The following is a 25,602-nucleotide window of genomic DNA, read 5'->3' on the forward strand; positions in this document are numbered from 1 at the left end:
CCGTCTGCTGCCTGATCAGACTGGGACCTTGGTCATCTCAGTCACCCGGGAGGCAAGAGACACACCCTAGGGCGTGGGCGCCACCTCGGGCAGCAGGGCCCTGCCCCGGTTCTCCACATCCCAGCCAGCCCGCTTGGACCCAGGTTGGTGACGTGATCGGCCCCCCAGGCCTCTGACCCTTCCTCAGCCTGCTCTTGCTTGAGGCAGGACCCCCCCAACATGACTGCCCCACCGCCACCAGTCAGGAAGGGGCTGTGGGGCCACCCGGGTGGGGTCTGAGTGGTGGCCCGGCCTGGGCGGGCCTGCCCTGGGCCTCCCTGTGTTACCTTTCGGTCCCTCTGGCCAAAAGGCCAGAGGCGCCTGGGGTGAGACCCGACCCACTGTCGGCACTGTTGGCAAAGGCCGTTGCTGCGGGCTTTCCGGGGGCCGCGACCTCGGGATCTTGGGATGCAACAAAACATGTCTGAGCTGAGCTGAGTTCACCAGCCAAGTCAGTTGAGAAGTGTCCTTCTCTACACAGCGGGTGCCTGGTGACCTGGGTCCCAAGTTCTGTTGGGCTCTGTTGCCAGGGAAGTGAGGTCACTTCCTGGGGTCCCCTTCCCCAAGCTTCCTCCTTACACAAAGCTCCCCAAGGGCCTTTTTGGGCTGTTGATGGCTCACTTCCCACCCCATGCCATGTCCACCCAGTGACACCAACTCGGCCCCTCCTATAGCCCTGGGGAGGCCTGGATGCAGCCAGGGTCACAGCTCTGATGACACAGCTGGCTTCAGACCCGGCTCCCCCGCCAGCAGTGCTGTCACCCTGGACAAGCCACCTGCTTCTCAGGGTCTCCCCAATCCCCCATCGGCGCAGTGGGGATCATCTGGACCCGGCTTCCTAGGAGAGCCATCATGTCTCTAGAACCACAAACACCTACTGCACCTGTCACCTCTGTGGGCTGGCATCACAGGGAGCTCATGCACAGACTCAGCAAAGGAAGGGCCCCACAGAGGGCTGGTGTGCAGGCCCAGGTGTGTGCAGGCACACGTAGGAGCAGGCCCAGTAGTGTGCAGGCCCAAGAGTGTGCAGGGGTAGGAGAGGGCCGGCCGAATGGGGGCAGGACAAGGAGAGGGAAGGTGCAGGAGTGTGCAGGCCCAGGAGTGTGCAGACGAGGGATTGTGTGGGCCCAGGAGAAGTCAGGCCCAGGAGTGTGCAGGGCCAGAAGTGGGCAGGCCCAAGAGTATGCAGGGCCAGTAGTGTTCAGACCCAGGAGTGTGCAGGACCAGGAGATTTCAGGCCCAGGAGTATGTAGTCACAGGAGGGAGCAGGTACAGGAGTTGCAGGCCCAGGAGTGTACAGGCCCAATTCGTGAAGGCCCAGGTTTGCGCAGGTCCAGGAGTGTGCAGGCCCAGGTGTGTGCAACCCAGGAGTGTGCAGACACGGGAGGGATCAGGCAGAAGAATGTACTGGCCCAGGAGTGTACAGGCCCAGGTGTGTGCAGGCTGTGGGCTGTGCAGGCCCAGGAGTGTGCAGGCCCAGGATTGTTTAGGCCCAGGAGTGTGCAGAGAGAAGAGTGTGCAAGCCCAGGTGGGTGCAGACCCAGGAGTGTGCAGGCCTAGGAGAGCGCAGGCCCTGGAGTGTGCAGGCCAGGAGTGTGCAGGTCGAGGAGAGGGCCGGCCGAATTGGGGGCAGCCCCAAGAGAGGGAAGGCCCAGTAGTGTGCAGACAGAGAGGAGTGTGCAGGCCCAGGGGGGTGCAGGCTCAGGCCAGGACAGGCCCAGGAGTGTACAGGCCTGGGAGAGTGTCGGCACAGCAGTGTGCAGGTAAAGGAGGGAACAGGTGCAGGAATGTACAGGCCCTGGAGTGTGTAGGCCCAGGATTGTGCAGGCACAAGTGGGAGCAGGACCAGTAGTGTGCAGGCCCAAGAGTGTTCAGGTCCAGGAGAGGGCCGGCAGAATTGGGGGCAGGCCATTTAGGAGGAAGGCCCAGGAGTGTGCAGGCCAAGGAGTGTGCACACGAGGGATTGTGCGGGCCCAGGAGAAGATAGGCCCAACAGTGTGCAGGGCCAGAAGTGTTCAGGCCCAGGAGTGTGCAGACAGAGGAGTGTGCAGCCCAAGGAGGGTGCAGGCCCAGACCAGGGCAGGTCCAGGAGTGTACAGGCCCAGTTGTGTGCAGGTCCAGGAGTGTACATGCCCGGGCGTGTGCAGTCCCAGGTGTGTGCAGGCCCAGAGAGGGCAGGCCCCGGTGTGTGCAGGCCCAGGAGTTGCAGGCCCAGGTGTGTGCAGACACCGCAGTGTGCAGAGACAGGAGTGTGTAGGCCCAGGATTGTACAGGCCAAGGGCTGTGCAGGCCAAGCCATTTGGAGCCCCAGGAATGTGCCGGCACAGATGGGAACAAGCCTAGGAGTGAATAGGCATATGTGGGAGAAGACCCAGGAGCGTACAAGCCAAGGTTGATGCAGGCCCAGCTGTGCGTAGGTCCAGGATTCTGTAGGCCCAGGTGTCTGCTGTCCCAGGAGTATGCGGGCCCAGTAGAGGGCAGGCCCTGGAGTGTGTAGGCCCATGATTGTGCAGGCACAAGTGGGAGCAGGACCAGTAGTATGCAGGCCCAAGAGTGTGCAGGTCCAGGAGAGGGCCGGGCGAATTGGGGGCAGGCCCATTAGGGGGAAGGCCCAGGAGTGTGCAGGCCAAGGAGTGTGCACACGAGGGATTGTGCGGGCCCAGGAGAAGGCAGGCCCAGGAGTGTGCAGGGCCAGAAGTGTGCAGGCCCAAGAGTGTGCAGGGCCAGTAGTGTTCAAGCCCAGGAGTGTGCAGGACTAGGAGATTTCAGACCCAGGAGTATGTAGTCACAGGAGGGAGCAGGTACAGGAGTTGCAGGCCCAGGAGTGTACAGGCCCAATTCGTGAAGGCCCAGGTTTGTGCACGTCCAGGAGTGTGCAGGCCCAGGTGTGTGCTGTCCCAGGATTGTGCAGGCCCAGGAGAGGGCAGGCCATGGATTGTGCAGTCCGAGGAGTGTGCAGGCCCAGGAGTGTGCAGACACCAGCTTGTGCAGAGACAAGGGTGTGCAGGCCCAGGATTGTACAGGATCAGGGCTGTGCAGGCCAAGCCGTGTGCAGCCCCAGGATTGTGCCGGCACAGATCGGAACATGCCGAGGAGTGTACAGGCATTGGTGGGATCAGGCCCAGGAGTGTACAAGCCCAGGTTCATGCAGGCCCAGGTGTGGGCAGGTCCAGGAGTGTTTAGGCCCAGGTGAGTGTAGTCCTAGGAGGGTGCAGGCCCAGAAGAGCACCGGCCCTGGAGTGTGCAGGCCCAGGGATATGTAGGTGCAGGAGGGAGCAGGCCCAGGAGTTTTTAGGCCAAGGAGTGTGTAGGGACAGATGCGAGCAGGCCCTGGAGTGTGCAGCCCCAGGAGTGTGCAGGTTCATGAGAGGGTCGGCCGAGGTGTGGGCTGGCCTGGGATAGGGCAGGGCCAGGGGTGTGTAGGCCCAAGACTGTGCTTGCCTAGGAATATGCAGTCACAGGAGGGAGAAGGCCCAACAGTGTGCAGGCCAAGTAGAGTGCAGGCCCAGGCCTGTGCAGTCCCAGGTGTGTGCAGGCCCAGGAGAGGGCAGGCCCCGGTGTGTGCAGGCCCAGGAGTGTGCAGACACAGGAGGGATCAGTCACTGGATTGTGCAGGTCCAGGGGTATACAGGCCCAGTTGTGTGCAGGCCCAACATTGTGTAGGTCCAGGAGTGTACAGGCACAGGAGTGGGCAGACAGAGGAGTGTGCAGGAAAAGGAATATGCAGGCCCAGACCAGGGCAGGCCCAGGTGTGTACAGGCCCATGTGTGTGCAGGCCCCGGATTTGCAGGCCCAGGCGTGGGCAGGCCCAGCATTTTGCAGGCCCAGGAGTGTGCAGGCCCAGGAGTGTGCAGACAGAGGAGTGCGCAGGACAAGGAGGGTGCAGGCCCAGGAGTGTGCAGGCCCTGGAGAGGACAATCCCTGGAATGTGCAGGCCCAGGACTGTGCAGACCAAGCAGTGTGCACCCCCAGGAGTGTGCAGGCACATGTGGGAGCAGCCCCAGTAGTGTGCAGACCCAGGAGTGTGCAGGCAAAGGAGGGTGCAGGCAAAGGAGGGTGCAGGCCCAGTCCAGGGCAGGTCCAGGAGTGTTCAGGCCCAGGAGTGTGCAGACACCGGAGTGTGCAGAGACAGGAGTGTGCAGGCCCAGGGCTGTGCAGACCCAGCAGTGTGCAGGCCCAGGAGTGTGCAGTCCCTGTAGTGTGCAGAACCAGGGGACGTCAGGCCCCAGAGTGTGCAGGCCCAAGAAAGGGCAGGTCCAAGGGTGTTCAGGCGCAGGAATGGGGAGTCCCAGGACCGTGCCCACCAAGCAGAGGGCAGGCCCAGGCGTGTGCATGCCCAGGAGTGTGCAGGCACAGGAGGCAGCAGACCGAGGAGTGTGCAGACCCAGGTGTGTGCAGGCACAAGTGGGAGCAGTCCCAGTAGTGTGCAGGCCCAGAGTGTGCAGGTGCAGGATAGGGCCGGCCGAATTGGGGGCAGGCCCAGGAATTGGAAGGCGCAGGAGTGTGCAGGGCCAGAAGTGTGCTGTCCCAAGAGTGTGCAGTGCCAATAGTGTTCAGGCCCAGGAGTGTTCAGGACCAGGAGTTTGTAGGCCGAGGAGTATGTAGTCACAGGAGGGAGCAGGTACAGGAGTGTGGAAGCCCAGGAGTGTACAGGCCAATGTTCGTGCAGGCCCAGGTGTGCACAGGTCCAGGAGAGTGCATGCCCTGGTGTGTGCAGTCCCAGGAGTCTGCAGGCCCTGGGTGGTGCAGGCCCAGGAGTGTGTAGGTACAGGAGGGAGGAGGCCCAGGAGTTTGCAGGCAAGGAGTGTGTAAGGATAGATGCGTACAGGCCCTGGAGTGTGCAGGCCCTTGAGTGTGCACACGAGGGATTGTGCGAGCCCAGGAGAGGGCAGGCCCAGCAGTGTGCAGGCCCAGGAGTGTGCAGACACAGGAGGGATCAGTCACAGGAGTGTGCAGGTCCAGGAGTATACAGGCCCAGGTGTGTTTAGGCCCAACATTGTGCAGGTCCAGGAGTGTGCAGGCCCAGGAGTGTGCAGACAGAGGAGTGTGCAGGCCAAGGAGGGTGCAGGCCCAGGCCAGGGAAGGCCCAGGAGGGTACAGGTCCAGGAGTGTGCAGGCCCAGGAGAATGCAGTCACAGGAGTGAGCAGGTACAGGAGTGTGCAGGCCCAGGGGTGTACAGGCCCAGGTTCGTGCAGACCCCGGTGTGCGCAGGTCCAGGAGCGTGCAGACCCAGGAGTGTGCAGACACAATATGGAACAGGCCCAGGAGTGTGCAGGCTAAAGGGTGTGCATACCCAGGCCTGTGCAGGCCCAGGAATGTGCAGACACTGGAGGGAGCAGGCACACTAGTGTACTGGCACAGGAGTGTACAGCCCTGGTGTATGCAGGCTCTGGGATATGCAGACCCAGGAGTGTGCAGTCCCAGGTTTGTGCAGAGGAGTGTGCAAGCCCAGGATGGTGCAGTTCCAGGAGTGTGAAGGCCCAGGCCAGGGCAGGCCCAGGAGTGTGTAGGCACAGGAGGAAGCAGGCCGAGGAGTTTGCAGTCCCAGGTGTGTGCAAGCACAAGTGGAGCAGGCCCAAGAGTGTACAGTCCCAGGTTTGTGAAGGCCCAGGTTTGCGCAGGTCCAGGAGCGTGCAGGCCCAGGTATGTGCAGTCCCAGGAGTGTGCAGGCCCTGGAGAGGACAGGCCATCGAATATGCAGGCCCAGGAGTGTGCAGGCCCAGGGGTGTGCAGGCCCTGGAGTTTGCAGACACCGGAGTGTGCATGGACAGGGGTGTGCATGCCCAGGAGTGTACAGGCCTAGGAGAGTGCAGGCCCAGGAGTGTGCACACAAGGGATTGTGCGGGCCCAGGACAGGGCAGGTCCATGTGTGCGCAGGTCCTGGAGTGTGCAGGCCCAGGTGTATGCAGTTCCAGGATTGTGCAGACCCAGGAGAGGGCAGGCCGTGGAGTGTGCAGGCCCAGGAGTGTGCAGACCCAGGTGTGTGCACACGAGGGATTGTGCGGGCCCAGTATAAGGCAGGCCCAGCAATGTGCAGGGCAAGAAGTATGCAGGCCCAAGAGTGTGCAGAGGAGTGTGCAGTACAAGGAGGGTGCAGGCCCAGGCCAAGGCAGGCCCTGGATTGTGCCGGCCGTGGAGTGTACAGGCCGATGTGTGTGCAGGCCCTAGAGTTTGCAGGCCCAGGATTGTGCAGGCCCAGGAGTGTGCAGACAGAGGAGTGTGCAGGCCAAGGAGGGTGCAAGCCTAGGCCAGGGAAGGCCCAGGAGAGTACAGGCGTGGGAGAGTGTTGGCACAGCAGTGTGCAGGTAAAGGAGGGAACAGGTGCGGGAGAGTACAGGCCCAGGAGTGTGCAGGGCCAGGAGTGTGCAGACACTGGAGTGTGCAGAGACAGGAGTGTGCAGTCCCAGGATTGTGACGGCACAAGAGGGACAGGTGCAGAAGTGTGTCGGCATAGGTGGGAGTAGGCCCAGGAGTGTGCCGACACAGGAGGGAGCAGGCTCAGGAGTGTGCAGGCCAAGGAGTGTGCAGAGACAGGAGAGTGCAGGCCCAGGATTGTACAGGCCCAGGGCTGTGCATTCCAATCCGTGTGCAGCCCCAGGAGTGTGCCGGCACAGATGGGAACAAGCCTAGGTGTGCACAGGCATAGGTGGTAACAGGCCCAGGAGTGTACAAGCCCAGGTTCATGCAGGCTGAGGTGTGCGCAGATCCAGGAGTGTGTAGGCCCAGGTGTGTGCAGTCCCAGGAGTCTGCAGGCCCTGGGTGGTGCAGGCCCAGGAGTGTGTAGGTACAGGAGGGAGGAGGCCCAGGAGTTTGCAGGCAAGGAGTGTGTAAGGATAGATGCGTACAGGCCCTGGAGTGTGCAGGCCCTTGAGTGTGCACACGAGGGATTGTGCGAGCCCAGGAGAGGGCAGGCCCAGCAGTGTGCAGGCCCAGGAGTGTGCAGACACAGGAGGGATCAGTCACAGGAGTGTGCAGGTCCAGGAGTATACAGGCCCAGGTGTGTTTAGGCCCAACATTGTGCAGGTCCAGGAGTGTGCAGGCCCAGGAGTGTGCAGACAGAGGAGTGTGCAGGCCAAGGAGGGTGCAGGCCCAGGCCAGGGCAGGCCCAGGAGGGTACAGACCCTGGAGTGTTCAGGCCCAGGAGTATGCATGCCCAGGGCTGTGAGGCCCAGCAGTGTTCAGGCCCTGGATTGTACAGAATCAGGAGTATACAGGCCCAGGTGTGTTAATACCCAAGATTGTGCAGGTCCTGTTGTGTGCAGGCCCATGAGTGTGCAGTTCGAGCAGTGTGCAGGCCCAGTAGTGTGCAAGCCTAGGCCAGTGAAGGCATAGGCCAGGGAAGGCCCAGGAGTGTACAGGCCCAGGAGTGTACAGGCCCAGGTTCGTGCAGGCCCCGGTGTGCGCAGGTCCAGGAGCGTGCAGGCCCAGTAGTGTGCAGTCACAATACGGAACAGGCCAAGGAGTGTGCAGGCCAAGGCATGTGCAGACTCCGCAGTGTGCAGAGACAGGAATGTGCAGGCCCAAGATTGTACAGGCCTTGGGCTGTGCAGCCCAGCAGTGTGCAGGCCCAGGAGTGTGCAGACATAGGAGTGCGCAGGACAAGGAGGGTGCAGGCCCAGGCCAGGTTAGGCCCAGGACTGTACAGGCCCGGGAGTGTGTCGGCACAGCAGTGTGCAATCACAGGATGGAACAGGTGCAGGAGTGTTCAAGGTTAGCAGTGTGCAGGCCCAGGAGTGTGCACACACAGGAGGGAGGAGGCACACGAGTGTGCTGGCCAGGAGTGTACAGGCCTGTGTGTGTGTGTAGGCCCAGGAGTGTACAGGCCCAGGTGTGTGCAGTCTGTGGGATGTGCAGGCCCAGGAGTGTGCAGGCCCAGGAGTGTGCAGGCCCAGGAGTGTGCAGAGAGAAGGGTGTGCAAGCCCAGGTGGGTGCAGACCCAGGAGTGTGCAGGCCTAAGAGAGCGCAAGCCCTAGAAGTGTGCAGGCCAGGAGTGTACAGGTCCAGGAGAGGGCCGGCCGAATTGGGGGAAGGCCCAGGAGAGGGAAGGCCCAGGAGTGTGCAGGTTCATGAGAGGGTCGGCCGAGGTGTGGGCTGGCCTGGGATAGGGCAGGGCCAGATGTGTGTAGGCCCAAGACTGTGCTTGCCTAGGAATATGCAGTCACAGGAGGGAGCAGGCCCAGCAGTGTGCAGGCCAAGCAGAGTGCAGGCCCAGGCCTGTGCAGTCCCAGGTGTGTGCAGGCCCAGGAGAGGGCAGGACCCGGTGTGTGCAGGCCCAGGAGTTGCAGACCCAGGTGTGTGCAGACACCGGCGTGTGCAGAGACAGGAGTGTGTAGGCCCAGGATCGTACAGGCAAAGGACTGTGCAGGCCAAGCCATGTGCAGCCCCAGGAATGTGCTGGCACAGATGGGAACAAGCCTAGGAGTGTACGGGCATATGTGGGAGAAGGCCTGGGAGTGTACAAGCCAAGGTTCATGCAGTCCGAGGTGTGCGTAGGTCCAGGATTGTGTAGGCCCAGGTGTCTGCTGTCCCAGGAGTATGCGGGCCCAGTAGAGGGCAGGCCCTGGAGTGTGTAGGCCCAGGATTGTGCAGGCACAAGTGGGAGCAGGACCAGCAGTGTGCAGGCCCAAGAGTGTGCAGGTCCAGGAGAGGGCCGGGCGACTTGGGGGCAGGCCCATTAGAGGGAAGTCCCAGGAGTGTGCAGGCCAAGTAGTGTGCACACGAGGGATTGTGCGGGCCCAGGGGAAGGTAGGCCCAGCAGTGTGCAGGGCCAGAAGTGTTCAGGCCCAGGTTCGTGCAGGCCCAGGTGTGCGCAGGTCCAGGAGCATGCAGGCCCAGGTGTGTGCAGTCCCAGGAGAGTGCAGGCCCTGGAGAGGACAGGCCCTAGAATGTGCAGGCCCAGGAGTGTGCAGGCCAAGCAGTGAGCACCCCCAGGAGTGTGTAGGCCCAGGAGTGTACAGGCCCAGGAGTGTGCAGCCCCAGGCTTGTGTAGACTCCAGAGTGTGCAGACACAGGGGTGTGCAGGCCCAGGAATGTACAGGTTAGGGCTGTGCAGGCCTCGCAGTGTTCAGGCCCAGGAGTGTGCAAAATCAGGAGTATACAGGCCCAGGTGTGTTCAGGCTCAAGATTGTGCATGTCCTGGAGTGTGCAGGCCCATGAGTGTGCAATCCAGGAGTGTGCTGGCCCAGTAGTGTGCAAGCCCAGGCCAGAGAAGGCCCATGCCAGGGAAGGCCCAGGAGTGTACAGATCCAGGAGTGTACAGGCCCAGGAGTGTGCAGCCCCAGGCGTGTGCAGACTCCAGAGTGTGCAGAGACAGGGCTGTGCAGGCCTAGCAGTGTTCAGGCCCAGGAGTGTGCAAAATCAGGAGTATACAGACCCAGGTGTGTTCAGGCTCAAGATTATGCATGTTCTGGAGTGTGCAGGCCCATGAGTGTGCAATCCAGGAGTGTGCAGGCCCAGTAGTGTGCAAGCCAGGGCCAGAGAAGGCCCATGCCAGGGAAGGCCCAGGAGTGTACAGATCCAGGAGTGTGCAGGCCCAGGTGTGTGCAGGCCCAGGGGAGTGCACACGAGGGATTGTACGGGCCCAGGATAAGGCAGGCCCAGCAATGTGCAGGGCAAGAAATATGCAGGCCCAAGAATATGCAGACAGAGGAGTGTGCAGTACAAGGAGGGTGCAGGCCCAGGCCAAGTCAGGCCCTGGATTTTGCAGGCCCTGGAGTGTACAGGCCGATGTGTGTGCAGGCCCTAGAGTTTGCAGACCCAGGATTGTGCAGGCCCAGGAGTGTGCAGACAGAGGAGTGTGCAGCCCAAGGAGAGTGCAGGCCCAGGCAAGGGAAGGCCCAGGAGAGTACAGGCCCAGGAGAGTGTTGGCAAAGCAGTGTGCAGGTAAAGGAGAGAACAGGTGCAGGCGTGTACAGGCCCAGGTGTGCGCAGTTCCAGGAGCATGCAGGCCCAGGTGTGTGCAGTCCCAGGAGAGTGCAGGCCCTGGAGAGGACAGGCCCTTGAATGTGCAGGCCCAGGAGTGTGCAGGCCAAGCAGTGAGCACCCCCAGGAGTGTGTAGGCCCAGGAGTGTACAGGCCCAGGAGTGTGCAGCCCCAGGCGTCTGCAGACTCCAGAGTGTGCAGAGACAGGGGTGTGCAGGCCCAGGAATGTACAGGTTAGGGCTGTGCAGGCCTAGCAGTGTTCAGGCCCAGGAGTGTGCAAAATCAGGAGTATACAGACCCAGGTGTGTTCAGGCTCAAGATTATGCATGTTCTGGAGTGTGCAGGCCCATGAGTGTGCAATCCAGGAGTGTGCAGGCCCAGTAGTGTGCAAGCCAGGGCCAGAGAAGGCCCATGCCAGGGAAGGACCAGGAGTGTACATATCCAGGGGTGAGCAGGCCCATGAGTGTGCAGGCCCTGAGTGTGCACTCGAGGGATTGTGCGGGCCCAGGAGAGGGCAGGCCCAGCAGTGTGCAGGCCCAGGAGTGTGCAGACACAGGAGGGATCAGTCACAGGAGTGTGCAGGTCCAGGAGTATACAGGCCCAGGTGTGTGCAGGCCCAACCTTGTGCAGGCCCAGGAGTGTGCAGACAGAGGAGTGTGCAGGCCAAGGAGGGTGCAGGCCCAGGCCAGGGCAGGCCTAAGAGGGTACAGACCCTGGAGTGTGCAGGCCCAGGAGTATGCATGCCCAGGGCTGTGAGTCCCAGCAGTGTTCAGGCCCAGGAGTGTGCAGAATCAGGAGTATACAGGCCCAGGTGTGTTCAGGCTCAAGATTGTGCCTGTCCTGGAGTGTGCAGGCCCATGAGTGTGCAATCAAGGAGTGTGCGGGTCCAGTAGTGTGCAAGCCCAGGCCAGAGAAGGCCCATGCCAGGGAAGGCCCAGGAGTGTACAGATCCAGTATTGTGCTGGCCCAGGAGTGTGCATGCGCAGGACTGTGCAGGCACAGGAGGGAGCAGGCCGAGGAGGGTGCATTCCCAGGTGTGTGCAGGCACAAGTGTGAGCAGGCCCAGTATTGTCAAGGCCCAGGAATGAACAGGTCCAGGAGAGGGCCGGCCGAATTGGGGGCAGGCCCAGGAGAGGGAAGGCCCAGAAGCGTGCAGGTCTAGGAGTGTGCAGACGAGGGATTGTGTGGGCCCAAGAGAAGGCAGGCCCAGGAGTGTGCAGGGTAGAAGTGTGCAGGCCCAAGAGTGTGCAGGGCCAGTCATGTTCAGGCCCAGGGGTGTGTAGGACCTGTGAGGGCCGTCACAGGAGAGGGCAGGGCCAAATGGGGCAGGCCAAGGAGTGTGCAGGACCAGGAGTTTGTAGGCCGAGGAGTATGCAGTCACAGGAGTGAGCAGGTACAAGAGTGTGCAGGCCCAGTAGGGTGCAAGCCCAGGTTCGTGCAGACCCAGGTGTGCGCACGTCCAGGAGCGTGCAGACCCAGGAGTGTGCAGACACAATATGGAACAGGCCCAGGAGTGTGCAGGCTAAAGGGTGTGCATACCCAGGACTGTGCAGGCCCAGGAATGTGCAGACACTGGAGGGAGCAGGCACACTAGTGTACTGGCACAGGAGTGTACAGCCCAGGTGTATGCAGGCTCTGGGATATACAGACCCAGGAGTGTGCAGTCCCAGGATTGTGGAGACAGAGGAGTGTGCAGGCCCAGGATGGTGCAGTTCCAGGAGTGTGCAGGCCCAGGCCAGGGCAGGCCCAGGAGTGTGTAGGCACAGGAGGAAGCAGGCCGAGGAGTCTGCAGTCCCAGGTGTGTGCAAGCACAAGTGGGAGCAGGCCCAGTAGTGTGCAGGCCCAAGAGTGTACAGATCCAGGAGTGTGCAGGCCCAGGATTGTGCATGCCCAGGAGTGTGCAGGCACAGGAGGGAGCCGAATAAGGAGTGTGAAGGCCCAAGAATGTACAGGTCCAGGAGAGGGCTGGCCGAATTGGGGGCAGGCCCAGGAGAGGGAAGGCCCAGAAGAGTGCAGGCCAGGGGTGTGCAGATGAGGGATTGTGTGGGCCCAGGTGAAGGCAGGCCCTGGAGTGTGCAGGGCCAGTAGTGTTCAGGCCCTGGAGTGTGCAGGAAAGGTGAGGGCCATCACAGGAGAGGGCAGGGCCAAATGGGGCAGGCCAAGGGGTGTGCAGGACCAGGAGTTTGTAGGCCGAGGAGTATGCAGTCACAGGAGTGAGCAGGCTCAGGTGTGTGCAGTCCTTGGAGTGTGCAGGCCCAGGAGAGGGCATGCCCTGGAATGTGCAGGCCCAGGAGTGTGTAGGTACAGAGTGTGCAAGCCCAGGAGTTAATAGGCCGATGTTCGTGCAGGCCCTGTTGTGCAGAGGTCCAGGAGAGTGCAGGCCCTGGTGTGTGCAGTCCCAGGAGTCTGCAGGCCCTGGATTGTGCAGGCCCAGGAGTGTGTAGGTACAGGAGGGAGGATACCCAGGAGTTTGCAGGCCTAGGAGTGTGTAGGGATAGATGCGTACAGGCCCTGTATTGTGCAGTCCCAGGAGTGTGCAGGCTTGTGAGAGTGTCGGACGAGGGGGCGCTGGCCTGGGATACGGCAGGGCCAGGGGTGTGTATGCCGAAGACTGTGCTTGCCCAGCAGTATGCAGTCACAGGAGGGAGCAGACCGAGTAGTGAGCAGACCCAGGTGTGTGCAGGCACAAGTGGGAGCAGTCCCAGTAGTGTGCAGGCCCAAGAGTATGTGGGTCCAGGGGAGGGCCGGCCGAGTTGCGGGCAGGCCCAGGAGAAGGCAGGCCCAGGAGTGTGCAGGGCCAGAAGTGTGCATGCCCAAGAGTGTGCAGGGCCAGTAGTGTTAAGGCCCAGGAGTGTGCAGGACAGGTGAGGGCCATCACAGCAGAGGGCAGGGACAAATTGGGCAGTGCCAGGATTGTGCAGGACCTGAAGTTTGCAGGCCCAGGAGTATGCAGTCACAGGAGGGAGCAGGTAAAAGAGTGTGCAGGCCCAGGTGTGTACATGCCCAGGATCATGCAGGCCCAGGTGTGCGCAGGTCCAGGAGTGTGCAGGCCCAGGTGTGTGAAGACACCGGTGTGTGCAGAGACAGGAGTGTGCAGGCCCAGGAGTGTATATGCCCAGGGCTGTGCAGGCCTTCCAGCGTTCCGCCCCAGGAGTGTGCCGGGACATGTGGGAACAGGCCTAGGGTTAGGCAGGCATAGATGGGAGCAAGCCCAGGATTGTACAAGCCCAGGTTAATGCCGGCCCAGGTGTGCACAGGTCCAGGAGTGTGTAGGCCCTGGTGTGTGCTGTCCCAGGAGTGTACCGGCCCATGTGTGCGCAGGCCCTGGAGTTTGCAGACACCGGAGTGTGCAGACAGGGGTGTGCATGCCCAGGAGTGTACAGGCCTAGGAGAGTGCAAGCCCAGGAGTGTGCACACAAGGGATTGTGCGGGCCCAGGACAGGGCAGGTCCATGTGTGCGCAGGTCCAGGAGTGTGCAGGCCCAGGTGTATGCAGTTCCAGGATTGTGCAGGCCCAGGAGAGGGCAGGCCCATGGGTGTGCACACGAGGGATTGTGAGGGCCCAGGGTAAGTCAGGCCCTGCAATGTGCAGGGCAAGAAGTATGCAGGCCCAAGAATGTGCAGACAGAGGAGTGTGCAGGCCAAGGAGGGTGCAGGCCCAGACCATTGCAGGTCCAGGAGTGTACAGGCCCAGGAGTGTGCTATCCCAGCAGTGTCCAGGCCCAGTTGTTTGCAGGTCTATGAGTGTACATGCCCAGGCATGTGTAGTCCCAGGTGTGTACAGGCCCAGATAGGGCAGGCCCCGGTGTCTGCAGGCCCAGGAGTTGCAGGCCCAGGTGTGTGCAGACACCGGAGTGTGCAGAGACAGGAGTGTGTAGGCCCAGGATTGTACAGGCAAAGGACTGTGCAGGCCAAGCCATGTGCAGCCCCAGGAATGTGCCGGCAGAGATGGGAACAAGCCTAGGAGTGTACAGGCATATGTGGTAGAAGGCCCGGGAGTGTACAAGCCAAGGTTGACGCAGGCCCAGGTGTGCGTAGGTCCAGGATTGTGTAGGCCCATGTGTCTGCTGTCCCAGGAGTATGCGGGCCCAGCAGAGGGCAGGCCCTGGAGTGTGTAGGCCCAGGATTGTGCAGGCACAAGTGGGAGCAGGACCAGTAGTATGCAGGCCCAAGAGTGTGCAGGTCCAGGAGAGGGTCGGGCGAGTTGGGGGCAGGCCCATTAGGGGGAAGTCCCAGGAGTGTGCAGGCCAAGGAGTGTGCACACGAGGGAATGTGTGGGCCCAGGAGAAGTTAGGCCCAGCAGTGTGCAGGGCCAGAAGTGTTCAGGCCTAGGAGTGTGCAGACAGAGGAGTGTGCAGGACAAGGAGGGTGCAGGCCCAGGCCAGGGTAGGCCCAGGAGTGTACAGGCCCGGGAGTGTGTCGGCACAGCAGTGTGCAATCTCAGGAGGGAACAGGTGCAGGAGTGTTCAAGGCCAGCAGTGTGCAGGCCCAGGAGTGTGCACACACAGGAGGGAGGAGGCACACGAGTGTGCTGGCCAGGAGTGTACAGGCCCGTGTTTGTGGAGGCCCGGGAGTGTACAGGCCCAGGAGTGTGCAGGCCCAGGCGTGTGCAGACTCCGGAGTGTGCAGAGACAGGGGTGTGCAGGTCCAGGAATGTACAGGCCTAGGGCTGTGCAGGCCCAGCAGTGTTCCGGCCCAGGAGTGTGCAAAATCAGGAGTAAACAGGCCCAAGTGTGTTCAGGCTCAAGATTGTGCCTGTGGAGTGTGCAGGCCCATGAGTGTGCAATCCAGGAGTGTGCGGGCCCAGTAGTGTGCAAGCCCAGGCCAGAGAAGGCCATTGCCAGGGAAGGCCCAGGAGTGTACAGATCCAGGAGTGTGCAGGCCCAGGAGTGTGCATGCGCAGGACTGTGCAGGCACAGGAGGGAGCAGGCCGAGGAATGTGAAGTCCCAGGTGTGTGCAGGCACAAGTGGGAGCAGGCCCAGTAGTGTGAAGGCCCAGGAATATACAGGTCCAGGAGAGGGCCGGCCGAATTGGGGGCAGGCCCAGGAGAGGGAAGGCCCAGAAGCGTGCAGACCCAGGAGTGTGCAGACGAGGGATTGTGTGGGCCCAGGGGAAGGCAGGCCCAGGAGTGTGCAGGCCCAGGAGTGTGCAGACAAAGCATTGTGCAGGCCAAGGAGGGTGCAGGCCCATGAGTGCACAGGCCCAGGAGTGTGCAGGCCCAGGCGTGTGCAGACTCCGGAGTGTGCAGAGACAGGAGTGTGCAGGCCCAGGTTTGTACAGGCCTAGGGCTGTGCAGGCCCAGCAGTGTTCAGGCCCAGGAGTGTGCAAAATCAGGAGTACACAGGCCCAGGTGTGTTCAGGCTCAAGGTTGTGCATGTTCTGGAGTGTGCAAGCCCATGACTGTGCAATCCATGAGTGTGTGGGCCCAGTAGTGTGCAAGCCCAGGCCAGAGAAGGCCCATGCCAGGGAAGGCCCAGGAGTGTACAGATCCAGGAGTGTGCAGGCCCAGGATTGTGCATGCCCAGGAGTGTGCAGGCACAGGAGGGAGCCGAATAAGGAGTGTGAAGGCCCAAGAATGTACAGGTCCAGGAGAGGGCTGGCCGAATTGGGGGCAGGCCCAGGAGAGGGAAGGCCCAGAAGAGTGCAGGCCAGGGGTGTGCAGATGAGGGATTGTGTGGGCCCAGGTGAAGGCAGGCCCTGGAGTGTGCAGGGCCAGTAGTGTTCAGGCCCTGGAGTGTGCAGGAAAGGTGAGGGCCATCACAGGAGAGGGCAGGGCCAAATGGGGCAGGCCAAGGGGTGTGCAGGACCAGGAGTTTGTAGGCCGAGGAGTATGCAGTCACAGGAGTGAGCAGGCTCAGGTGTGTGCAGTCCTTGGAGTGTGCAGGCCCAGGAGAGGGCATGCCCTGGAATGTGCAGGCCCAGGAGTGTGTAGGTACAGAGTGTGCAAGCCCAGGAGTTAATAGGCCGATGTTCGTGCAGGCCCTGTTGTGCAGAGGTCCAGGAGAGTGCAGGCCCTGGTGTGTGCAGTCCCAGGAGTCTGCAGGCCCTGGATTGTGCAGGCCCAGGAGTGTGTAGGTACAGGAGGGAGGATACCCAGGAGTTTGCAGGCCTAGGAGTGTGTAGGGATAGATGCGTACAGGCCCTGTATTGTGCAGTCCCAGGAGTGTGCAGGCTTGTGAGAGTGTCGGACGAGGGGGCGCTGGCCTGGGATACGGCAGGGCCAGGGGTGTGTATGCCGAAGACTGTGCTTGCCCAGCAGTATGCAGTCACAGGAGGGAGCAGACCGAGTAGTGAGCAGACCCAGGTGTGTGCAGGCACAAGTGGGAGCAGTCCCAGTAGTGTGCAGGCCCAAGAGTATGTGGGTCCAGGGGAGGGCCGGCCGAGTTGCGGGCAGGCCCAGGAGAAGGCAGGCCCAGGAGTGTGCAGGGCCAGAAGTGTGCATGCCCAAGAGTGTGCAGGGCCAGTAGTGTTAAGGCCCAGGAGTGTGCAGGACAGGTGAGGGCCATCACAGCAGAGGGCAGGGACAAATTGGGCAGTGCCAGGATTGTGCAGGACCTGAAGTTTGCAGGCCCAGGAGTATGCAGTCACAGGAGGGAGCAGGTAAAAGAGTGTGCAGGCCCAGGTGTGTACATGCCCAGGATCATGCAGGCCCAGGTGTGCGCAGGTCCAGGAGTGTGCAGGCCCAGGTGTGTGAAGACACCGGTGTGTGCAGAGACAGGAGTGTGCAGGCCCAGGAGTGTATATGCCCAGGGCTGTGCAGGCCTTCCAGCGTTCCGCCCCAGGAGTGTGCCGGGACATGTGGGAACAGGCCTAGGGTTAGGCAGGCATAGATGGGAGCAAGCCCAGGATTGTACAAGCCCAGGTTAATGCCGGCCCAGGTGTGCACAGGTCCAGGAGTGTGTAGGCCCTGGTGTGTGCTGTCCCAGGAGTGTACCGGCCCATGTGTGCGCAGGCCCTGGAGTTTGCAGACACCGGAGTGTGCAGACAGGGGTGTGCATGCCCAGGAGTGTACAGGCCTAGGAGAGTGCAAGCCCAGGAGTGTGCACACAAGGGATTGTGCGGGCCCAGGACAGGGCAGGTCCATGTGTGCGCAGGTCCAGGAGTGTGCAGGCCCAGGTGTATGCAGTTCCAGGATTGTGCAGGCCCAGGAGAGGGCAGGCCCATGGGTGTGCACACGAGGGATTGTGAGGGCCCAGGGTAAGTCAGGCCCTGCAATGTGCAGGGCAAGAAGTATGCAGGCCCAAGAATGTGCAGACAGAGGAGTGTGCAGGCCAAGGAGGGTGCAGGCCCAGACCATTGCAGGTCCAGGAGTGTACAGGCCCAGGAGTGTGCTATCCCAGCAGTGTCCAGGCCCAGTTGTTTGCAGGTCTATGAGTGTACATGCCCAGGCATGTGTAGTCCCAGGTGTGTACAGGCCCAGATAGGGCAGGCCCCGGTGTCTGCAGGCCCAGGAGTTGCAGGCCCAGGTGTGTGCAGACACCGGAGTGTGCAGAGACAGGAGTGTGTAGGCCCAGGATTGTACAGGCAAAGGACTGTGCAGGCCAAGCCATGTGCAGCCCCAGGAATGTGCCGGCAGAGATGGGAACAAGCCTAGGAGTGTACAGGCATATGTGGTAGAAGGCCCGGGAGTGTACAAGCCAAGGTTGACGCAGGCCCAGGTGTGCGTAGGTCCAGGATTGTGTAGGCCCATGTGTCTGCTGTCCCAGGAGTATGCGGGCCCAGCAGAGGGCAGGCCCTGGAGTGTGTAGGCCCAGGATTGTGCAGGCACAAGTGGGAGCAGGACCAGTAGTATGCAGGCCCAAGAGTGTGCAGGTCCAGGAGAGGGTCGGGCGAGTTGGGGGCAGGCCCATTAGGGGGAAGTCCCAGGAGTGTGCAGGCCAAGGAGTGTGCACACGAGGGAATGTGTGGGCCCAGGAGAAGTTAGGCCCAGCAGTGTGCAGGGCCAGAAGTGTTCAGGCCTAGGAGTGTGCAGACAGAGGAGTGTGCAGGACAAGGAGGGTGCAGGCCCAGGCCAGGGTAGGCCCAGGAGTGTACAGGCCCGGGAGTGTGTCGGCACAGCAGTGTGCAATCTCAGGAGGGAACAGGTGCAGGAGTGTTCAAGGCCAGCAGTGTGCAGGCCCAGGAGTGTGCACACACAGGAGGGAGGAGGCACACGAGTGTGCTGGCCAGGAGTGTACAGGCCCGTGTTTGTGGAGGCCCGGGAGTGTACAGGCCCAGGAGTGTGCAGGCCCAGGCGTGTGCAGACTCCGGAGTGTGCAGAGACAGGGGTGTGCAGGTCCAGGAATGTGCAGGCCTAGGGCTGTGCAGGCCCAGCAGTGTTCCGGCCCAGGAGTGTGCAAAATCAGGAGTAAACAGGCCCAAGTGTGTTCAGGCTCAAGATTGTGCCTGTGGAGTGTGCAGGCCCATGAGTGTGCAATCCAGGAGTGTGCGGGCCCAGTAGTGTGCAAGCCCAGGCCAGAGAAGGCCATTGCCAGGGAAGGCCCAGGAGTGTGCAGATCCAGGAGTGTGCAGGCCCAGGAGTGTGCATGCGCAGGACTGTGCAGGCACAGGAGGGAGCAGGCCGAGGAATGTGAAGTCCCAGGTGTGTGCAGGCACAAGTGGGAGCAGGCCCAGTAGTGTGAAGGCCCAGGAATATACAGGTCCAGGAGAGGGCCGGCCGAATTGGGGGCAGGCCCAGGAGAGGGAAGGCCCAGAAGCGTGCAGACCCAGGAGTGTGCAGACGAGGGATTGTGTGGGCCCAGGGGAAGGCAGGCCCAGGAGTGTGCAGGCCCAGGAGTGTGCAGACAAAGCATTGTGCAGGCCAAGGAGGGTGCAGGCCCATGAGTGCACAGGCCCAGGAGTGTGCAGGCCCAGGCGTGTGCAGACTCCGGAGTGTGCAGAGACAGGAGTGTGCAGGCCCAGGTTTGTACAGGCCTAGGGCTGTGCAGGCCCAGCAGTGTTCAGGCCCAGGAGTGTGCAAAATCAGGAGTACACAGGCCCAGGTGTGTTCAGGCTCAAGGTTGTGCATGTCCTGGAGTGTGCAAGCCCATGACTGTGCAATCCATGAGTGTGTGGGCCCAGTAGTGTGCAAGCCCAGGCCAGAGAAGGCCCATGCCAGGGAAGGCCCAGGAGTGTACAGATCCAGGAGTGTGCAGGCCCAGGATTGTGCATGCCCAGGAGTGTGCAGGCACAGGAGGGAGCCGAATAAGGAGTGTGAAGGCCCAAGAATGTACAGGTCCAGGAGAGGGCTGGCCGAATTGGGGGCAGGCCCAGGAGAGGGAAGGCCCAGAAGAGTGCAGGCCAGGGGTGTGCAGATGAGGGATTGTGTGGGCCCAGGTGAAGGCAGGCCCTGGAGTGTGCAGGGCCAGTAGTGTTCAGGCCCTGGAGTGTGCAGGAAAGGTGAGGGCCATCACAGGAGAGGGCAGGGCCAAATGGGGCAGGCCAAGGGGTGTGCAGGACCAGGAGTTTGTAGGCCGAGGAGTATGCAGGCCCAGGAGTTGCAGACCCAGGTGTGTGCAGACACCGGCGTGTGCAGAGACAGATGTGTGTAGGCCCAGGATTGTACAGGCCAAGGGCTGTGCAGGCCAAGCCATGTGCAGCCCCAGGAATGTGCTGGCACAGATGGGAACAAGCCTAGGAGTGTACGGGCATATGTGGGAGAAGGCCTGGGAGTGTACAAGCCAAGGTTCATGCTGTCCCAGGTGTGCGTAGGTCCAGGATTGTGTAGGCCCAGGTGTCTGCTGTCCCAGGAGTATGCGGGCCCAGTAGAGGGCAGGCCCTGGAGTGTGTAGGCCCAGGATTGTGCAGGCACAAGTGGGAGCAGGACCAGCAGTGTGCAGGCCCAAGAGTGTGCAGGTCCAGGAGAGGGCCGGGCGACTTGGGGGCAGGCCCATTAGAGGGAAGTCCCAGGAGTGTGCAGGCCAAGTAGTGTGCACACGAGGGATTGTGCGGGCCCAGGGGAAGGTAGGCCCAGCAGTGTGCAGGGCCAGAAGTGTTCAGGCCCAGGTTCGTGCAGGCCCAGGTGTGCGCAGGTCCAGAGCATGCAGGCCCAGGTTTTTGCAGTCCCAGGAGTGTGCAGGCCCTGGAGAGGACAGGCCCTCGAATGTGCAGGCCCAGGAGTGTGCAGGCCAAGCAGTGAGCACCCCCAGGAGTGTGTAGGCCCAGGAGTGTACAGGCCCAGGAGTGTGCAGCCCCAGGCGTGTGCAGAGTCCGGAGTGTGCAGAGACAGGGGTGTGCAGGCCCAGGACTGTACAGGTTAGGGCTGTGCAGGCCTAGCAGTGTTCAGGCCCAGGATTGGGCAAAATCAGGAATATACAGGCCCAGGTGTGTTCAGGCTTAAGATTGTGCATGTCCTGGAGTTTGCAGGCCCATGAGTGTGCAGGCCCAGAAGTGTGCAGATTCAATACGGAACCGGCCCGGGAGTGTACAGGCCCAGGTTCCTGCAGGCCCCGGTGTGCGTAGGTCCAGGAGTGTGCAGGTCCAAGAGTGTGCAGGCCCAGTTGTGTGCAGGCCCAGGAATGTGCAGGCCCTGTCGACCCTAGAGGGCAGGATGCCGTGACCAGAGGAGGCGCTCTCTAGGACTGGGGGCGGAGGCCGGGAGAGCAGGCGGTTGGAGAGCCGGTGGTGAGGGCTGGAAAGGGGCAGAGCTGCACCAACCAGGTGTGCGGACCTGAGGGCGTGAGGCTGGGCGGCCTGCCGAGGGTGTTCCTGCAGCAGTGCTGGCCCTGGGTGAGGATGTGGTGGGACCAGGGCTGAGCCAGCGGGGCAGAAGGAGGAGGAGCGGGGAGGAGGGCGCCAGAGGGTGCACAGTGGACCGGTCACTGGGCATCTGCAGGTTTGGAGGCGCTCTGCTGTGTGGGGCTCCAGGCCTCCCTGGGTCTGGGGACGTGGGTGTGATGTGACTCGGAAGGAGGCCGGGTGCGCTTCGGACAGCGCCCGCCATCTCTCCCACCCAGGCCCAGTGCTCATGGTCGTGTTGCAGCCTCAGTTTTCCGTCCACTGTCCCAGCAACCCCTTGGTGGTATTCTGAGCAGAGGCAGAGGGTGAGAGTCCTGACTTGGCTTTCCTTCCCTGTGTTTCCAAGTCCACACTCATTCCGCAAGTCGCACGACAGGCCAAGAAATCGGGAGACGCGGTGTCGGGGTAAAGAATAGTGAGTTTATTTGGAAAGGCAGCTGACCGAGAAGATGGCAGGCTAATGTCCTGGAGAGCCACCTTCTCCGAGTGAGACTTCAGGCTCCTTTTACACTCGAAAGGAGAGGGGTTGTGGGTGGTTGGTGCAAAGTCCTTGGTGCAGGAATTCTTTGTTTTTGCAGTTGTGGGTCAGCTCATGGGGCCCCTGTAAAACCTCTAACAAAACAAATGTTACTTTCTGTTCTGCAGCTTGTTGTGTGTATAGGAGAGGAAAAGAGCTCTTATCCTGAAGGCTGAGAGCCTTGAGAACAGGCTCTGCTGTCAATTTCAGGCTGAAGGCAACATTGTTTTACAAAAGGGGCAGAGCTGGTAAGACAGCCTGGAAAACAGCAGAGGGTTAAAGGAAAAAGAACAGATCTAATAGGCAGTCAGATTTGGTCTTTTCTATTACAACTGCTGCCCCAGCAGGGCTGGCCTCAGGGAGGAAGGGCGCCCCTCCGGCCCCCGAGAGCCGCCTGCAGAGGGTGGGGAAGGCAGGGAGGGGGTCTGCCCTGCTGGGGAGGTAAACTAGACATGGCTGATACATGGACAGTGAGTGCAAAGTTAGAAAACCTCTGGGTTTTCCCTCTTTAGGGAGGGAGAGGGAGGCTCAGCATAGGTCCTTGAGCTTCCGCGAGAAAAGTGGCTCTCAGCCCAGGTCGGCTGCGGGCGCCTCTGGGGTTGTCACACCTGAGGGGCCCTCTGTGGACGGGTCCTGTGTTCTTGGCACTGACGTGGATTTTCCTCCTCTTCTTCCCCAAGGGGCGGTAGTGGCTCCGGGGGCAGCTTCCAGCCGATCACGGCCATCCTGCTGCCCTCATGCAAGCTGGCCCTGCACGCCCGGCAGCTGGACGTCAGGCTGCAGCTGGACTACGTCTCCGCCTCGCAGGTAAGAGGAGCCCCGCTGCTTCCCTGGGGGCCGGCAAGGGGGTCCCTCGGGAGGGGTTTCGGTTGGGGGCTCCTGGCTAGACGCCGCAGCCGTGTGAGTGGCACCATTGGGGTGAAGGAGGCTGGTGCCAGGGACAGGGCAGGCCCAGGAGTGTGCAGGCCCAGGAGTGTGCAGAGAGAAGAGTGTGCAAGCCCAGGTTGGTCCAGACCCAGAAGCGTGCAGGCCTAGGAGAGCGCAGGCCCTAGAGTGTGCAGGCCAGGAGTGTGCAGGTCCAGGAGAGGGCCGGCCGAATTGGGGGCAGGCCCAGGAGTGTACAGGCCCAGGAGTGTGCTGACACAGTAGGGATCAGTCACAGGAGTGTGCAGGTCCAGGAGTATACAGGCCCAGGTGTGTGCAGGCCCAACATTGTGCAGTCCCAGGAGTGTGCAGGCCCAGGTATGTGCAGGCCCAGGCCATGGCAGGCCCAGGAGGGTACAGACCCTGGAGTGTGCAGACCCAGGAGTATGCATGCCCAGGGCTGTGAGGCCCAGCATTTTTCAGGCCCTGGAGTGTACAGAATCAGGTGTATACAGGCCAAGGTGTGTTAATGCCCAAGATTGTGCAGGTCCTGTTGTGTGCAGACCCATGACTGTGCAGTTCGAGCAGTGTGCAGGCCCAGTAGTGTTCAGGCCCAGGAGTGTGCAAAATCAGGAGTATACAGGTCCAGGTGTGTTCAGGCTCAAGATTGTGCATGTCCTGGAGTGTGCAGGCCCATGAGTGTGCAATCCAGGAGTGTGCAGGCCCAGTAGTGTGCAAGCCAGGGCCAGAGAAGGCCCATGCCAGGGAAGGCCCAGGAGTGTACAGATCCAGGAGTGTGCAGGCCCAGGAGTGTGCATGCCCAGGAGTGTCCAGAGGAGGGGTTTGAGGCCGTGGTGGGATGTACTTCACGGGCATAAATAGCGTAAAGAGCATAAAACTACATGATAGTGATGGTCGGACAGCATGGGAATGCACTTAATGTTCCTGAAATGCACAATTTAAAAGGGAAAAAAATCTGTATTTTATTAAAGGAGGTGGAAAATGGAAAAATATAGGATGCCATAAATGATGTAAAACAAATAACCTAAACTAAAGAAAAACAAAACAAAAGCAAATTCAGGGGTAGGGAAGTCAACTTCGGGTAGGGGAGGGGATTTATGGTGGGATTTTGGAGAAGGTGTAGGAGGGTGCAGAGGGGGCAGAGCCCTAGGGGGTGATGATGCCTGAAATGGTTCTCCACTGCCCAGCGGCCCAGGTGCAGGTGCAGGAACTGCAGGCTTCTCAGGAGCAGCAAGATCAGCAGGAGCAGCAGGCTCTTCAGGAGTGGCAAGTTCTTCAGGAGCTGCAGGCTCTTCAGGATCGGCTAGATCAGCAGGAACGGCAGGTTCTTCAGGAGCGGCTAGATCAGCAGGAATGGCAGGCTCTTCATATGCAGTTGGAGCAGCAGGATCTTCATGTTCAGCAGGAGCAGCTGGAGGGAGTTCGCGGTCTCCTGCTGGACCCTGGTGGTCCTGTTTTTGTTCTCTGGCGTCTTCCCCTGCCCCTGCCTGCTCTGGACCTGTAACTGTTGGACGTGGAGAGAGCTTTAAGTCTAGTGGTTGTGCTCAGGCACAACCTGGAAAAAGGTACCCACATGCCTCCCTTTCCACGTGCCTTTTCAAGGACAGAAATCTTCCCAGAGCTTTGCAGACAGCTCCCACCGAGCAAGTGCCCACAGGCACTTGTTCTGTGACTGAATTCTTCCAGACAGGTGGTCTGAGGCCCGTCTTTGTTCTGGTCCCAACAGCAGACTTTGGGAATGCCTCCCTGTGTGGCCCAGCCCTCCGCCCTCCCTCACCTACACACCCGCACCGGCCCTGCCCTTCTCACCTTTGGGCTGTGCTTCGGGGGGCTCCTGGCCCTCTACCTGAATCCCCGGGTGGTGGGCCCGGTGCTCCAGGTCAGAGCCGGGGGTGCTGAGCTGCCCCTCAGCCCTGGGCAAGATCCTGGGGAGAGACCTGGGCGACGTCTGGGCAGGAGGCCGTGGTGGTGGGGAGCCCTTCATACCCAGACTCTTCCGGAGCCTGTGCTGGCCTTCCACAGTGTGGCACACCAGCCCCTCACTTGGGGAGCTGGCATGAGTGTCCTGGTTCCCCGGATCCTGCGGTGTCTGGCTCTGCAATGACAGTGACCGGCAGCCGGCCCGGCCCGGAGGTCTCAGAGCCCTGCCTGTCCAGGACCACTCCTGCTTCTGCCCCACTCGACCGTCTGCTGCCTGATCAGACTGGGACCTTGGTCATCTCAGTCACCCGGGAGGCAAGAGACACACCCTAGGGCATGGGCGCCACCTCGGGCAGCAGGGCCCTGCCCCGGTTCTCCACATCCCAGCCAGCCCGCTTGGACCCAGGTTGGTGACGTGATCGGCCCCCCAGGCCTCTGACCCTTCCTCAGCCTGCTCTTGCTTGAGGCAGGACCCCCCAACATGACTGCCCCACCGCCACCAGTCAGGAAGGGGCTGTGGGGCCACCCGGGTGGGGTCTGAGTGGTGGCCTGGCCTGGGCGGGCCTGCCCTGGGCCTCCCTGTGTTACCTTTCGGTCCCTCTGGCCAAAAGGCCAGAGGCGCCTGGGGTGAGACCCGACCCACTGTCGGCACTGTTGGCAAAGGCCGTTGCTGCGGGCTTTCCGGGGGCCGCGACCTCGGGATCTTGGGATGCAACAAAACATGTCTGAGCTGAGCTGAGTTCACCAGCCAAGTAGGTTGAGAAGTGTCCTTCTCTACACAGCGGGTGCCTGGTGACCTGGGTCCCAAGTTCTGTTGGGCTCTGTTGCCAGGGAAGTGAGGTCACTTCCTGGGGTCCCCTTCCCCAAGCTTCCTCCTTACACAAAGCTCCCCAAGGGCCTCTCTGGGCTGCTGATGGCTCACTTCCCACCCCATGCCATGTCCACCCAGTGACACCAACACGGCCCCTCCTATAGCCCTGGGGAGGCCTGGATGCAGCCAGGGTCACAGCTCTGATGACACAGCTGGCTTCAGACCCAGCTCCCCCACCAGCAGTGCTGTCACCCTGGACAAGCCACCTGCTTCTCAGGGTCTCCCCAATCCCCCATCGGCGCAGTGGGGATCATTCTGGACCCGGCTTCCTAGGAAAGCCATCATGTCTCTAGAACCACAAACACCTACTGCACCTGTCACCTCTGCGGGCTGGCATCACAGGGAGCTCATGCACAGATTCAGCAAAGGAAGGGCCCCACAGAGGGCTGGTGTGCAGGCCAAGGAGTGTGCAGGCCCAGGACTGTGCAGACGAGGCATTGTGTGGGCCCAGGAGAGGGCAGGCCTAGGAGTGTGCAGGGACAGAAGTGTGCAGGCCCAGGATTGTACAGGCAAAGGACTGTGCAGGCCAAGCCATGTGCAGCCCCAGGAATGTGCCGGCAGAGATGGGAACAAGCCTAGGAGTGTACAGGCATATGTGGTAGAAGGCCCGGGAGTGTACAAGCCAAGGTTGACGCAGGCCCAGGTGTGCGTAGGTCCAGGATTGTGTAGGCCCATGTGTCTGCTGTCCCAGGAGTATGCGGGCCCAGCAGAGGGCAGGCCCTGGAGTGTGTA

The 25,602-nt window shown here is 61.4% G+C and overlaps 3 protein-coding genes and 1 long non-coding RNA gene across 4 annotated transcripts in view; 2 read left to right on the plus strand and 2 right to left on the minus strand.

Annotated features, from left to right (window-relative positions):
• The window catches only part of LOC116277736 (ankyrin repeat domain-containing protein 26-like), a 533,747-nt gene that overhangs the window by 354,896 nt on the left and 153,249 nt on the right, over positions 1 to 25,602 (minus strand).
• Positions 1 to 25,602, minus strand: part of LOC140690089 (uncharacterized) — a 380,224-nt gene that overhangs the window by 301,830 nt on the left and 52,792 nt on the right. The window lies entirely within an intron of this gene.
• LOC140690096 (uncharacterized) lies at positions 15 to 23,644 on the plus strand. Its single transcript, XR_012065273.1, has 3 exons — positions 15 to 143; positions 21,875 to 22,001; positions 23,482 to 23,644. It is a non-coding gene; the product is annotated as an uncharacterized lncRNA (long non-coding RNA).
• LOC107035303 (uncharacterized) overlaps positions 24,178 to 25,602 on the plus strand; it is a 33,499-nt gene continuing 32,074 nt past the window's right edge. Inside the window, exon 1 of the transcript XR_012065269.1 lies at positions 24,178 to 24,405. The gene's annotated coding sequence lies outside the window, so the exon portion shown is untranslated. The remainder of the gene's footprint in view (positions 24,406 to 25,602) is intronic.

The sequence above is a fragment of the Vicugna pacos genome, chromosome 28 (assembly GCF_048564905.1).
Source record: "Vicugna pacos chromosome 28, VicPac4, whole genome shotgun sequence".
Lineage (NCBI taxonomy): Eukaryota > Metazoa > Chordata > Mammalia > Artiodactyla > Camelidae > Vicugna > Vicugna pacos.